This window comes from Schistocerca gregaria, chromosome 8, assembly GCF_023897955.1.
Source record: "Schistocerca gregaria isolate iqSchGreg1 chromosome 8, iqSchGreg1.2, whole genome shotgun sequence".
Taxonomy (NCBI): Eukaryota; Metazoa; Arthropoda; class Insecta; order Orthoptera; family Acrididae; genus Schistocerca; species Schistocerca gregaria.
In genome coordinates, this window is record NC_064927.1 from 453,532,727 (window position 1) to 453,549,404 (window position 16,678).

At 38.2% G+C, this 16,678-nt stretch overlaps 1 protein-coding gene across 3 annotated transcripts in view; it reads right to left on the reverse strand.

Moving 5' to 3' along the window:
• LOC126284213 (X-linked retinitis pigmentosa GTPase regulator-like) overlaps window positions 1-16,678 on the reverse strand; it is a 277,559-nt gene that overhangs the window by 86,397 nt on the left and 174,484 nt on the right. The gene's annotated exons all lie outside the window — the stretch shown is intronic.

Genomic DNA, 16,678 nt, shown 5'->3' on the forward strand with positions numbered 1-16,678 from the left:
TAGAATCACAGTCAGCAAGTATATAATTTCCTTCATGGGGAATTTGTATTATTCTGCATGGTCCAGGTTATAAATACCGCAATTTCTTATTTAACTTTTTCTTTATCGAGGCCTTTGGATGTTCTCTCAACAATATTTCTTCTCCAACAGCATAGGTCTCTTTATTAAAATTGTCTTCTTTAATTTGTGGTCATCCCTTTAGCCAGTCTTGAGAATCATTCTTGCCACACATCGCTTGGTTGGGCGAATATCCTGTATAAGTACGAGGCAAGTCATTATAAATCCTTTCAAATTCTTCTGACTGGATTCCCGCCAGGGATAAAAAGGAGATATGTAATGTGTTTGTGTGTTTAATATTGTATTCCTTCATAGTCTCTCTCCAGATTCTGCTGGTGTAAAAGGCAGCATTGTCTTCCAAGACCAAGCTTTATGGTCACAAAATATGGTTATTCTTTTTCATGGTTATTCTTTTTCCATAGACAAAATATCTAAACTTTTTATGCGCCCATACCACACGTAGTACTTCTAACTCTGTGGTACAGTATGCCCTTTCACATTTAGAGAGCGTTCTACTTGTGAATCCTATAATCTTAATGGTATTCATATCTTGTGGATCATCCATTTGGAAAACTGTAGCGCCTAGGCCTGTTTCAGAAACACCAGTGGCGATGTAAAGATCCTGTTCAAGTTCCGGATGATGTAAAAACTGGGCAGCAACTAAAGTGTCTAGGATCTTGTTAAACGCTTCACTACACTCAGGGGTCCCTTTCCAAATGATGCTCTTTTGTAATAACTGTAATAAACATCCTTGGCTGATCAATTGGTTAGGCAGAAATCAGCAGAAAAATGATGCTAATCCCATGAAAGATTTTAATTCCTTTTTACATTTAGGATAGGGACACTTTGATAGCACTCATTTTCTTAGGATTCAGCATAATACCATCTGGCGCAGTTATATGTTCTAGGAACTTCAGTTGACTTCTGGCGAATCTCGATTTCATTAAATTTTTGTTACTCCATACTCTAAGAATTTCGTAAATACTTTTTCAAGAAGATCGAGATGCTCCTCCCTTGTTTCGGTAGCGATCAATAGGTCGTCCACCTACAAGGTAACTCTATCTAGCAAATCTCGTCCAAGTACAGTGTCTAGCGTCGATATAAATACACCTCCACTAATATTTAGTCCAACTGGCATAACAGTGAATAGGTAACTTCCGACCAGAAAAATAAAAGCAGTATACTATAGAGATTCAACTGAGATTTCAGTTTGCCAGTACAAAATTCTCACATCAAGGGATGTCAGGAAGCAGCACTACAGAATTTCTGAATTAACTCATGCAAATTTTCAGGTCTTGTCTGTACCAGTATGATTGTCTTGCTTATCTCTCCGGCGTCTAGCACTAATCTGACATCGTCATTCGCTTTGAGGACCTCCAAAAGAGGACTACAATATTCAGAACGAGAGGGCTCTATAATTACCCACTCTAACATTTTGTTAATTGCTTTCTTGACTGCCTCTCTCTTTGACCAAGGAACAGAGTAGGAAATGTGACAAAAAGATTCGTGTGGATATGCCTTAATGTCTTATTCAAAACCTCTGATTATTCTGGGACGTTTGCTAAATACTGGCAGATAATTACTTAACACGCAACACAAATCTTCTCGTTGACTTGCAGGTAAGTACGCATACTTGAAGATTTTTTCCTGAAGTGAAACTTGACTTATTTCTTCTCCAGTATATTCAAAACAGAAAATATCATCAACTAAATTACAGTCAATACTAATATAGCTCTCCCCCCATGAACCATGGACCTTGCCGTTGGTGGGGAGGCTTGCGTGCCTCAGCGATACAGATGGCCGTACCGTAGGTGCAACCACAACGGAGGGGTATCTGTTGAGAGGCCAGACAAACGTGTGGTTCCTGAAGAGGGGCAGCAGCCTTTTCAGTAGTTGCAGGGGCAACAGTCTGGATGATTGACTGATCTGGCCTTGCAACATTAACCAAAACGGCCTTGCTGTGCTGGTACTGCGAACGGCTGAAAGCAAGGGGAAACTACAGCCATAATTTTTCCCGAGGACATGCAGCTTTACTGTATGATTAAATGATGATGGCATCCTCTTGGGTAAAATATTCCGGAGGTAAAATAGTCCCCCATTCGGATCTCCGGGCGGGGACTACTCAGGAGGATCTCGTTATCAGGAGGAAGAAAACTGGCGTTCTACGGATCGGAGCGTGGAATGTCAGATCCCTTAATCAGGCAGGTAGGTTAGAAAATTTAAAAAGGGAAATGGATAGGTTAAAGTTAGATATAGTGGGAATTAGTGAAGTTCGGTGGACTTCTGGTCAGGTGACTACAGGGTTATAAACACAAAATCAAATAGGGGTAATGCAGGAGTAGGTTTAATAATGAATAGGAAAATAGGAATGCGGGTAAGCTACTACAAACAGCATAGTGAACGCATTATTGTGGCCAAGATAGATACGAAGCCCACAGCTACTACAGTAGTACAAGTTTATATGCCAACTAGCTCTGCAGATGAAGAAGAAATTGAAGAAATGTACGATGAAATAAAAGAAATTGTTCAGATAGTGAAGGGAGACGAAAATTTAATAGTAATGGGTGACTGGAATTCGAGTGTAGGAAAAGGGAGAGAAGGAAACATAGTAGGTGAATATGGATTGGGGCTAAGAAATGAAAGAGGAAGCCGCCTAGTAGAATTTTGCACAGAGCACAACTTAATCATAGCTAACACTTGGTTTAAGAATCATGAAAGAAGGTTGTATACGTGGAAGAACCCTGGAGATACTAAAAGGTATCAGATAGATTATATAATGGTAAGACAGAGATTTAGGAACCAGGTTTTAAGTTGTAAGACATTTCCAGGGGCAGATGTGGACTCGGACCACAATCTATTGGTTATGACCTGTAGATTAAAACTGAAGAAACTGCAAAAATGTGGGAAATTAAGGAGATGGGACCTGGATGAACTGAAAGAACCAGAGGTTGTACAGAGTTTCAGGGAGAGCATAAGGGGACAATTGACAGGAATAGGGGAAAGAAATACAGTAGAAGAAGAATGGGTAGCTCTGAGGGATGAAGTAGTGAAGGCAGCACAGGATAAAGTAGGTAAAAAGACGAGGGCTGCTAGAAATCCTTGGGTAACAGAAGAAATATTGAATTTAATTGATGAAAGGAGAAAATATAAAAATGCAGTAAATGAAGCAGGCAAAAAGGAATACAGGCGTCTCAAAAATGAGATCGACAGGAAGTGCAAAATGGCTAAGCAGGGATGGCTAGAGGACAAATGTAAGGATGTAGAAGCTTATCTCACTAGGGGTAAGATAGATACTGCCTACAGGAAAATTAAAGAGACCTTTGGAGAGAAGAGAACCACGTGTATGAATATCAAGAGCTCAGATGGCAACCCAGTTCTAAGCAAAGAAGGAAAAGGCAGAAAGGTGGAAGGAGTATATAGAAGGTTTATACAAGGGTGATGTACTTGAGGACAATATTATGGAAATGGAAGAGGATGTAGATGAAGACGAAATGGGAGATATGATACTGCGTGAAGAGTTTGACAGAGCACTGAAAGACCTGAGTCGAAACAAGGCCCCCGGAGTAGACAACATTCCATTAGAACTACTGACGGCCTTGGGAGAGCCAGTCATGACAAAACTCTACCAGCTGGTGAGCAAGATGTATGAGACAGGCGAAATACCCTCAGACTTCAAGAAGAATATAATAATTCCAATCCCAAAGAAAGCAGGTGCTGACAGATGTGAAAATTACCGAACTATCAGTTTAATAAGTCACAGCTGCAAAATACTAACGCGAATTCTTTACAGACGAATGGAAAAACTGGTAGATGCGGACCTCGGGGAGGATCAGTTTGGATTCCGTCGAAATGTTGGAACACGTGAGGCAATACTGACCTTACGACTTATCTTAGAAGAAAGATTAAGAAAAGGCAAACCTACGTTTCTAGCATTTGTAGACTTAGAGAAAGCTTTTGACAATATTGACTGGAATACTCTTTTTCAAATTCTAAAGGTGGCAGGGGTAAAATACAGGGAGCGAAAGGCTATTTACAATTTGTACAGAAACCAGATGGCAGTCATAAAAGTCGAGGGGCATGAAAGGGAAGCAGTGGTTGGGAAAGGAGTGAGACAGGGTTGTAGCCTCTCCCCGATGTTATTCAATCTGTATATTGAGCAAGCAGTAAAGGAAACAAAAGAAAAATTCAGAGTAGGTATTAAAATTCATGGAGACGAAGTAAAAACATTGAGGTTCGCCGATGACATAGTAATTCTGTCAGAGACGGCAAAGGACTTGGAAGAGCAGTTGAACGGAATGGACAGTGTCTTGAAAGGAGGATATAAGATGAACATCAACAAAAGCAAAACGAGGATAATGGAATGTAGTCAAATTAAATCGGGTGATGCTGAGGGAATTAGATTAGGAAATGAGACACTTAAAGTAGTAAAGGAGTTTTGCTATTTAGGAAGTAAAATAACTGATGATGGTCGAAGTAGAGAGGATATAAAATGTAGACTGGCAATGGCAAGGAAAGCGTTTCTGAAGAAGAGAAATTTGTTAACATCGAATATAGATTTATGTATCAGGAAGTCGTTTCTGAAAGTATTTGTTTGGAGTGTAGCCATGTATGGAAGTGAAACATGGACGATAACTAGTTTGGACAAGAAGAGAATAGAAGCTTTCGAAATGTGGTGCTACAGAAGAATACTGAAGATAAGGTGGATAGATCACGTAACTAATGAGGAGGTATTGAATAGGATTGGGGAGAAGAGAAGTTTGTGGCACAACTTGACTAGAAGAAGGGATCGGTTAGTAGGACATGTTTTGAGGCATCAAGGGATCACAAATTTAGCGTTGGAGGGCAGCGTGGAGGGTAAAAATCGTAGAGGGAGACCAAGAGATGAGTACACTAAGCAGATTCAGAAGGATGTAGGTTGCAGTAGGTACTGGGAGATGAAGCAGCTTGCACAGGATAGAGTAGCATGGAGAGCTGCATCAAACCAGTCTCAGGACTGAAGACAACAACAACAACAACACTAATATAGCTAACCATTAACTTCATGCAATACTGATCCGGGACTATTTTGCCCTTTATCATGGAGACTATCAAAATGTCACCTTCAGAGTCCAAGGTACATGTTCCTTCGTTTAAATTGATGACTGCTCCAGCATCACACACAAAATCTAGACCGCAAACACATGGTACGGTCATTCTTGAAACAATTAAGAAGGTACTTTCTATTGAAGCCCCCTCGCATCATAATGCTGACTCGTGCCTGCTTTGAGACCTTTTGAGCTTTTGCAATAAATGCTCCAGATTCAATACATCCAGTAACAGGAAATGTAAGCAGTTTTGCTCCTCAAATAATCTGTTTAAAACAATCTTGCATCATTATGCTAATAGTTGCTCCAGTATCAATTAAAATCTCAACATCAATACCATTTATTACTGTCTGAACTACTGCCTGTAGAATTCGTCCACACTTATTCGAAATGTCAGGCGTTTCTTTAACCAGTTCCTCCCTTAGGTCCAAATCATCATTATACCTCAGTATATTCACTCTGAAATGATGCCTGCCCTCCTCATCCTCTGCAGTCATCCTAGGAAGGCTTTTGGTGACCTGTTTTAGTTTAATCTTTCGGTAGATGTCATATTCGGTTGTTCATGTACTTCAACAATACGTACAGTATGGTCGAAATTTGGTAGTTGTTCCCTTTGCAACCTTATTGCTCCTTTTCCGAGTGGTATCGGTCCTTGTGGTTGTTCTGCTTATTGAGTTACATTTGTGTCTACCCATCGAACTTCAGGTGTCAAAGGGTCTTTCCAAGGTTGTATACTACCAGGATTGTCTTCTGGGTATATATCATGTCTGCGTGAATTACCATACTGATTATTCAGATCATTATATCTGCATTTACGATTTGGTTTTCCTGTACTAAACTGATTCACCTGATTATTATTATTTCCATAGGTTTCTTTAGTATAGTAGGTGTTACGTTTATATTTATTATTATTATTAGCTTTACTATAGCCATAAGATGTCGCTTGTCCTCCGTGTAGTATAGGTTTAGTATCTCAGTTGTCATTACTGTTAGTATTATTAGTATTATCATTATTACGTTGTGAGGTAGACATCTGTTTATTATTCCATACTTGGCCGTCTTCTAGTACCATATTGATAAATTGACTACAGACAGAAACTGTTCCAAGTCATAGTCAGGGACATTTATAAGTTGCTCACGTACATGATAGGTAATTTTCCTTTTAAAATATGTACAACTTCTCTATGGGAAACAGGATCACTCCAGTACCTCGTTTTTCTTTTTTTAATGTATTTCTCGAAATACTGTCTTAAAGAACTTTGTTTACTATTGTAAAGCTCCAGTTGATATACCTCCTTTAGTACACTCTCTTGTTTGCTACTCAACCAGTATTTTGCTAAGGAAAGTTGTTCAAACTCTGTGCATGTATTACTATTCTCACTCGATTCTGCGGCCCGAAGTGCTGCTTCACCTGTGATCTTGGACACAATAAACTGAAATCTATCATGTTCAGACCAACTGTGAGGAAAAATATGCTTAAAATTGTTGATGAAAATTTTTGGATGGTTGTTATCTTTTTCAGTTGAAAAGGTAGGGAACTGTCTGCTTTTGAATACGCTTGTCTCAACCTTTAAAGATGACAAGTACCCTCTTTGGACAAAAGTGTCATTTTCATTTCCATAACAGTCACAAAATTTATTTGGTGTACTCCTACGACAGTTACATTTTACTACACTACAGGGTTTATTATTCCTAAGCCTGCTTCGGAATGGTTGTCTTTAGTCAATACATTTCGTGAAGATTTTTGTTCTGACAATTTACAATTTGTTTCACATTACCACTTAGGTAATTCTTCAATTACTTTATCTTTAATAGCCTGAAACTCACTAGTAAATAACTTGATAAGGTCATTATTTAATATCCGTTTTTCCTTATCTACTTCAGCTTGTTTCAACTTAAGAGTGGTATTGACTTTCTCTTCAATTTCCTTATTTTTAACTTCTACCCCACTCAGAAAGATCATCATCTAATTTCTTAGTTGTTGTTGTTGTCTTCAGTCCTGAGACTGGTTTGATGCAGCTCTCCATGCTACTCTATCCTGTGCAAGCTGCTTCATCTCCCAGTACCTTCTACAACCTACATCCTTCTGAATCTGCTTAGTGTACTCATCTCTCGGTCTCCCTCTACGATTTTTACCCTCCACACTGCCCTCCAATGCTAAATTTGTGATCCCTTGATGCCTCAAAACATGTCCTACCAACCGATCCCTTCTTCTAGTCAAGTTGTGCCACAAACTTCTCTTCTCCCCAATCCTATTCAATACCTCCTCATTAGTTACGTGATCTATCCACCTTATCTTCAGTATTCTTCTGTAGCACCACATTTCGAAAGCTTCTATTCTCTTCTTGTCCAAACTAGTTATCGTCCATGTTTCACTTCCATACATGGCTACACTCCAAACAAATATTTTCAGAAATGACTTTCTGACACTTAAATCTATATTCGATGTTAACAAATTTCTCTTCTTCAGAAACGCTTTTCTTGGAATTGCCAGTCTACATTTTATATCCTCTCTACTTCGACCATCATCAGTTATTTTACTTCCTAAATAGCAAAACTCCTTTACTACTTTAAGTGTCTCATTTCCTAATCTAATTCCCTCAGCATCACCCGATTTAATTTGACTACATTCCATTATCCTCGTTTTGCTTTTGTTGATGTTCATCTTATATCCTCCTTTCAAGACACTGTCCATTCCGTTCAACTGCTCTTCCAAGTCCTTTGCCGTCTCTGACAGAATTACAATGTCATCGGCGAACCTCAAAGTTTTTACTTCGTCTCCATGAATTTTAATACCTACTCCAAATTTTTCTTTTGTTTCCTTTACTGCTTGCTCAATATACAGATTGAATAACATCGGGGAGAGGCTACAACCCTGTCTCACTCCTTTCCCAACCACTGCTTCCCTTTCATGCCCCTCGACTCTTATGACTGCCATCTGGTTTCTGTACAAATTGTAAATAGCCTTTCGTTCCCTGTATTTTACCCCTGCCACCTTTAGAATTTGAAAAAGAGTATTTCAGTCAACATTGTCAAAAGCTTTCTCTAAGTCTACAAATGCTAGAAACGTAGGTTTGCCTTTTCTTAATCTTTCTTCTAAGATAAGTCGTAAGGTCAGTATTGCCTCACGTGTTCCAACATTTCGACGGAATCCAAACTGATCCTCCCCGAGGTCCGCATCTACCAGTTTTTCCATTCGTCTGTAAAGAATTCGCGTTAGTATTTTGCAGCTGTGACTTATTAAACTGATAGTTCGGTAATTTTCACATCTGTCAGCACCTGCTTTCTTTGGGATTGGAATTATTATATTCTTCTTGAAGTCTGAGGGTATTTCGCCTGTCTCATACATCTTGCTCACCAGCTGGTAGAGTTTTGTCATGACTGGCTCTCCCAAGGCCGTCAGTAGTTCTAATGGAATGTTGTCTACTCCGGGGGCCTTGTTTCGACTCAGGTCTTTCAGTGCTCTGTCAAACTCTTCACGCAGTATCATATCTCCCATTTCGTCTTCATCTACATCCTCTTCCATTTCCATAATATTGTCCTCAAGTACATCACCCTTGTATAAACCTTCTATATACTCCTTCCACCTTTCTGCCTTCCCTTCTTTGCTTAGAACTGGGTTGCCATCTGAGCTCTTGATATTCATACACGTGGTTCTCTTCTCTCCAAAGGTCTCTTTAATTTTCCTGTAGGCAGTATCTATCTTACCCCTAGAGAGATAAGCTTCTACATCCTTACATTTGTCCTCTAGCCATCCCTGTTTAGCCATTTTGCACTTCCTGTCGATCTCATTTTTGAGACGTCTGTATTCCTTTTTGCCTGCTTCATTTACTGCATTTTTATATTTTCTCCTTTCATCAATTAAATTCAATATTTCTTCTGTTACCCAAGGATTTCTAGCAGCCCTCGTCTTTTTACCTACTTTATCCTGTGCTGCCTTCACTACTTCATCCCTCAGAGCTACCCATTCTTCTTCTACTGTATTTCTTTCCCCTATTCCTGTCAATTGTCCCCTTATGCTCTCCCTGAAACTCTGTACAACCTCTGGTTCTTTCAGTTCATCCAGGTCCCATCTCCTTAATTTCCCACATTTTTGCAGTTTCTTCAGTTTTAATCTACAGGTCATAACCAATAGATTGTGGTCCGAGTCCACATCTGCCCCTGGAAATGTCTTACAACTTAAAACCTGGTTCCTAAATCTCTGTCTTACCATTATATAATCTATCTGATACCTTTTAGTATCTCCAGGGTTCTTCCACGTATACAACCTTCTTTCATGATTCTTAAACCAAGTGTTAGCTATGATTAAGTTGTGCTCTGTGCAAAATTCTACTAGGCGGCTTCCTCTTTCATTTCTTAGCCCCAATCCATATTCACCTACTATGTTTCCTTCTCTCCCTTTTCCTACACTCGAATTCCAGTCACCCATTACTATTAAATTTTCGTCTCCCTTCACTATCTGAACAATTTCTTTTATTTCATCGTACATTTCTTCAATTTCTTCTTCATCTGCAGAGCTAGTTGGCATATAAACTTGTACTACTGTAGTAGCTGTGGGCTTCGTATCTATCTTGGCCACAATAATGCGTTCACTATGCTGTTTGTAGTAGCTTACCCGCATTCCTATTTTCCTATTCATTATTAAACCTACTCCTGCATTACCCCTATTTGATTTTGTGTTTATAACCCTGTAGTCACCTGACCAGAAGTCCACCGAACTTCACTAATTCCCACTATATCTAACTTTAACCTATCCATTTCCCTTTTTAAATTTTCTAACCTACCTGCCCGATTAAGGGATCTGACATTCCACGCTCCGATCCGTAGAACGCCAGTTTTCTTTCTTTTCTTAGTTTGGTACTTTAAATATTTATCTATGCCCTTGCAAGTGTCTGTTTCGAATTCTGACATCTCTTTAGACAGATCCTCGATTTGCAAATTAGTCTTCGAGTAACTACTTTCACAGTTACAGACTTTATCTGACAAATCACTATGCTCCTTTGAAATGGTTTCACATTTATTCTCCATCTCATAAATGTTACCCATAAATTCGGTGTATAGGTTAGTCATATCCATGGAAACTTTTATTTCTAATTCACTAAATTTAGTATTTAATTGTTCTTCCCACTCTACTTTTAAGTTATTGAATTTCTTATTTAATTGTCTATGTTCATCTTTAAGTGAAACGATATGATTTTCAAGTGACTCGAACTTATTATCAAATTTTTCATTTAATGAACCCATATTTTCTTGGAGTAAACCCATTTGAGTGTTGAATTTTTCAGTTTGGGAATCAAATTTAGTATCAACCTTACCATCTAAACGTCGCATAGTCTGAGTTAAGTGACATTGCATACTCGGCATGAATTTAATAATATCACCTTAAAGCTCTGTAACATTAATGTGAGATTCACACTTTCCTGTGTAACTATGGTATTTATAGACTCCTGTATATTACTATTTCTACTTGTATTTGGGTTTGCTTCTACTGTCACCTCCATATCAATGATACAATATCAATACAACACACAAATTATTTGTCCACAACATATATGAACAATTGTACTCCATTTATGGAAGATTGTTTATGATAAAGTCAAAACAGTAGAACTGTTATTTTATGCTATGTCTATCCTACTCATACCTACGACTATCTCACGTTAGCTGTGAGTACTTATCCTTTCCAACGGGTTGAAGTTTGTGCCTTGGGCCTGAAGTTGTTAGTATATCCTTTTCAGGCCCCACATTTGGTGCCAGTATACCAAATCTCTTGTGAAGAGTCACGATAAAAGTTTAGTAGTGGTGAGGGACAGGGACAATCTGTTGTGGGTGAATTCGTTTCCGACTAATAATCTGTCCAGTTAATGTGAAATAATAATGTATGATAGAAGTATTCAGATAAACCTTATTACACATGATGTATAAGTGGACAAGGAAAAAAAAAATCTTGGATTTTTCCCAGATCTTCCAGTTAAAAATACACTTTCCCTCGGAACTGTAAAACTTATGAATCATTTGAATGGTTATAGTTTTATAAAACGGCTTAGGATTTTGCGGCACTTTAGGAAACAAAACTCAGGGGAAAAAACATGTTTTGGAAAGTTCATTGATGTGCAGCAATATGTACACTGCATATTTTCATATTACGGAAGTATAAATTTGCTTTCCACCAAACACCGCATGGTACTCTCTGAAGCATCAAAATCAAGATTGCGATGCAATTTTGTAAGCCAGTCATAGCTCATGTCACATGATCTCGCCAGCCGATGACAGCGGATATTCAGAGTACAGGACACGTGATGTAGTCAGCCAATAGCAACATCATTGTTAAATAGCTTGAACACACAAATAGAAAAAGTTAACATACATAGTGCTGCTACAAGAAAAGAAAAGCTTTCAGATATAGTACTGGTCTCTAAGATTAGTAAGCTGCAAGAAAGAGAAGCTAAGCTTTCACATATAATGTTGATCTTTTTTGCGCGTTTTACACTTTTAAGATACATCACACAAATGTGCCAGTAAAATGTTTAATACTGTCATAAATCTCTGACCTTCTGGGCTCGAAATTCTTCCAAATGGATTGTCATCAAAGAGTTACTTTTAAATGAGAGTCAAACACCGCGTGATTTAAGAAACTGATCATACATACTCACACATAGTTCACCTTGCGTAAAGGCAATTTACTTTGAAAATAATGCTTTTCAAACACCCAATATTTTCCCACAATCTGTTAGAAATAGATTTGTTCCAGCAGTTGCTAGAGAGCAGCAGATAAGAGGCGTCACCGCGCTTGCGGAGCTGCAATGACGTAGGAAGCTCATATGTGTCAAACATTAAAGGATCTTACATTATGTCACAAAAGAAACATGACAACAGAGGATACTCCAAGAGTGTCGGAATTTTGTGAACCATACTGCAATGAATAATTCACCTTAAAGTGCACATTTGTATGTGCAGATTGCCACCGAAGTAGGCCTCAACCTGATATTAAACTCTTCAGTGTGGTTTTTGGGATATAAATTTTCTTAGAGTACCAGTACTGTATTATCTCATGTTGAGTTCTTTATTTTGGCATAATGCCATCATGCTAGAAGATGAAAACAGTTGAAACTAGCCAATAGTGTGGTAAACACTTTGTTTCAGATAAATTGGCTGCCTCAGAGGAAAAGATAGATAAAAGCCAAATTTCTTTAGCAAAACGACAAAAGTAACTTTATTATTCTGCAAAGTTATTAATGCTAGACTGGCAGAAAGGTGGAAATAAAATCAAATCTGAAACTATTAACATATTTCAGCATTCCGTAATTATGTGAATGTATTTTCACTTGACAGTTTCCAGCCACAGAAATAACTTAGTTTGCATTTGACATGAGGGCAGTAAACAAAGAAGAAACAGCAAAATCAGTAAAAGTAAACACGGATCATGTGGGTGCTACCCCCACCCCCATAACTCGGACTTCTCTGTGCATCAGTCCCAGATCTATAATATTTTGAACCGGGGCAATAGTAGATGGTGGACCCCCACCCCCCTGCTGTCCCATCCATCGAGTGTTTGAGATGTTGTTGTTGTTGTGGTCAGTCCTGAGACTGGTTTGATGCAGCTCTCCATGCTACTCTATCCCGTGCAGGCTAATTCATCTCCCAGTACCTACATCCTTCTGAATCTGCTTAGTGTACTCATCTCTTGGTCTCCCTCTACGATTTTTACCCTCCACGTTGCCCTCCAATACTAAATTGGTGATCCCTTGATGCCTCAGAACATGTCCTACCAACCGATCCCTTCTTCTAGTCAAGTTGTGCCGCAAACTTCTCTTCTTCCCAATCCTATTTAATACTTCGTCATTAGTTGTGTGATCTACCCATCTAATCTTCAGCATTCTTCTGTAGCACCACATTTCAAAAGCTTCTATTCTCTTCTTGTCCAAACTATTTATCGTCCATATTTCACTTCCATACATGGCTACATCCATACAAATACTTTCAAAATGACTCCCTGACACTTAAATCTATACTCGATGTTAACAAATTTCTCTTCTTCAGAAACGGTTTCCTTGCCATTGCCAGTCTACATTTTATATCCTCTCTACTTCGACCATCATCAGTAATTTGGCTCCCCAAATAGCAAAACTCCTTTACTACTTTAAGTGTCTCATTTCCTAATCTAATTCCCTCAGTATCACCCAACTTTATTTGACTACATTCCATTATCCTCGTTTTTATTTTGTTGATGTTCATCTTATATCCTCCTTTCAAGACACTATCCATTCCGTTCAACTGCTCTTCCAAGTCCTTTGCTTTCTTTGACAGAATTACAATGTCATCGGCAAACATCAAAGTTTTTATTTCTTCTCCATGGATTTTAAATCCTACTCTGAATTTTTCTTTTGTTTCCTTCACTGCTTGCTCAATATACAGATTGAATACCATCGGGGATAGACTACAACCCTGTCTCACTCCCTTCCCAAAATAAATAATAATAACTTCGAGGAAATGTAAGACGTGTTATTTGGTCTTAAGTGTGCCACAGTCCGGTGTCACGCCTCTTCACACAGCATTCTTCTACTGCATACCACTGTATTTCGCATTGTGGAACTCAAATGTGAATATTTTGTAATGGATGCCATCATCCATGGATCCAGTAAGTCAGCAGAAATTAAAATGTCCTGTGGTGTGTCTCCTGCTCCCAGTCGGTTGGTTTGACATCCTGCCCCTATTTTTTTAAAAAAAAGAACCTCACAATTAACACTGGATGGGATTATTTATAACCGAAAGAATAAGAACTCTTCAGAAAATTTGGACTCTTTATTGCATGTTAGCTAATAACTTGCTGTTCTCTGTGACTTAAAATTAAATATAAGATACATAAAAACAGTAAAGATAAGAGAAAAGCGAGACAGCACACATTTCTTCTTCAATCCTTAGGTCCTAGCATTTTTTATTTTATTTTGCCTCTCTAATCTTCCAACAGCTTTACATGGCGTGCTTTCCTTTCTGTGAAAGAATCTGTTACTTCATCGAAATTTGCCAAACATTTTGCTTCATGAAAAATCGAAATGTCGTTGTCTAATACTGGAAAAGCTGTTAATACAAATAGTATCCACGACTGGCATGGTTTCTCGATCTGATTACATTTATTTTGTCACTGTCTGCTAGGTAAAAGAAAATAGACCTTTCAAATATTGCAGGAATTGTAACACACACCAAATAAGCGAGACTGTTTTGGTAATAATGGTCATTTATATAATACGACAGAATATAATTCGCAAAGTACCAACATCAAATGCTCATCTAGCCTACTACACGCAGAAAGCTTTATGTTATGTAATAGTTTCACATTTCATTCATACACTCCAGTTTCACAACTAAAAAGCAGTAGTACGAAATTTTTGGATAAATTTGAACTCGTCATATCCTTCCGTAATTTGTCTGATGCCCCCGTTTCTTCAACTTCCTCATTCTAACAAACAGTCTTCTTATGTCCCCATTTCTTCAACTTCGTTGTTCTAACAAACAATCTTCTCGTCACAACTTTTGTAACTATTCCTACCATTGTCAAAACTCATTCTCCGGTTAATTCTACTAACTTTGCCAGAATCACCTGTTTAGTTATCCAGCGATTATTCACTGGTTAGACGTTATTACACGTTTGTACAACACATTTTCTGCACTACTCCCACAATATAACTTAAGTGGCTGCTAGCCAGGGACTGTACAACTTGCCCTTTCTCACTTAGCAATTTTACCAAAAATTTTCTGTTAAAATTTCATTTTCTTGGATACACCGAGAAGATAATACATAATCTTTCTTGCCTGTTATTCCTGTTAGTCGCTTATTTCCACTCTCGTAGTCTTTTTTTTAATCTATGAAGCTTGCTAGTAATTAAAACAACGCTGATCATTTGCATACCCAATCACATAAACAAACAGCAGTTGGCATTCACCCGTTCGGCTTTATTCCACTCAGCTCGTATAGCCCCGTCCCCTTTTGTCTGCAGGAAAGTTTATTTCTAGATGCGACGAGAATTCCCCTGACAGAGACATCACGTACACTATGCCCGCATTCAAAAATCAACTTATGATTCATTCAGAAATCAACTTAGAATGTGTTAAAAAAATTTCAAAAACCAAGAGGGATGCATTTCAAAATCATGTGAATAATCTGTAGACCAACATGCACTAAATGCTAGGCACTTTGTGACACAAGGTTTTCTTCCTGAAGAATACTCTAATTGGAAACTCGTCTAAGAGTAAAAGCCGCACATAAATTCACACTTTTTACATGCATACAAAAATCAAAACACCTTTATATTAAACAGATAAATTATGGCATGCAATTACTAATTAAACATTTTCTGTTGTATATAAACTTCAAGAACTTGTATTTCATAATCAATAAAATTTTATCCCGTGAAAGAAACTATTAGTCTGCTAAAACAGATTCAGATTACTGTCAACTCGGGTCTAGACGATGTCATCACGAATTGATACTTGCTTGGAATGAACGAAATACCTGTACTGAAAAATACGATCAGTTGAGTAATTTACGGACTTTAATGACAAATTTGGAGCCCCCTGCATCGCTACACTGCAATATTTCGACTGACATATTTGCTTACACAAAGTTTCTCAATTATGAAACTAAACCAAACTTGAGTGAGAAACTTTTTGAAACTGTCTGTGTCTGTCCATATGATGATAATTTGTACCAGGTAAAAATTATATTATGTCTTCAATACACCAAAAATAATTAAATCACACTGGAAATTTTGTTTGCTTGTGATCTATATCGTTGAGAAATGTGACTGCATTGCCATTTAAGTGCAGTGGGTCCACAGTTTTCCCCTCTTCACGCTCAGACAGCATGGTGTGGCGGTGGAGGAAATGTTAAGCAGGGCTGTGTGCTTTGGCACTCGTGTCCGGGCAAGGCTCATGAGGTGATATCTCGGCCCGTCCCTGCTCCACAACACACAAAATTATGAAATTTTTTTCATCGAATATTTGCAATTGAGTGCACACCAGGGTGAATGCTGTAGGGTGAGATACTTGGGGTCTTAATCACTATATAGATGGTTTCAATAACTCAGTCCCACCCGTGGAGACCTCTCCTTCCAAGGTTATCACATTTTACCTGTTTGTGTGTTGTATCTGCTGAGACACAGATTGGAGACCTGCCTAAATCAGTGTGCAAAATTGCCTAACACCACACAGTCCCTCTCAAGAAATGACTAAAATGACCTGTGAAATATGTGTTGTAACTCTTAAGACCAGCACTTGACACTACATCTGAACAATTTTTGAAAATTAGTTAATATTCACTAATGTACCAACTGTCAAATGGTTTTTTTTATCATTCGATCTTATCTCTGATACATTTACAAATTTTGACATTTTGTGGACATCCACACAGGTAATTTTTGTATGCATCACCTACCTTTTGCGAAGCTAGACAGAATATGAAACATGTATATGCAGGCATATCTCACTGAGGTGAGACTTCAAGTTTTACAAGTCCGCAAAATATGGTTTATGAATCTGTA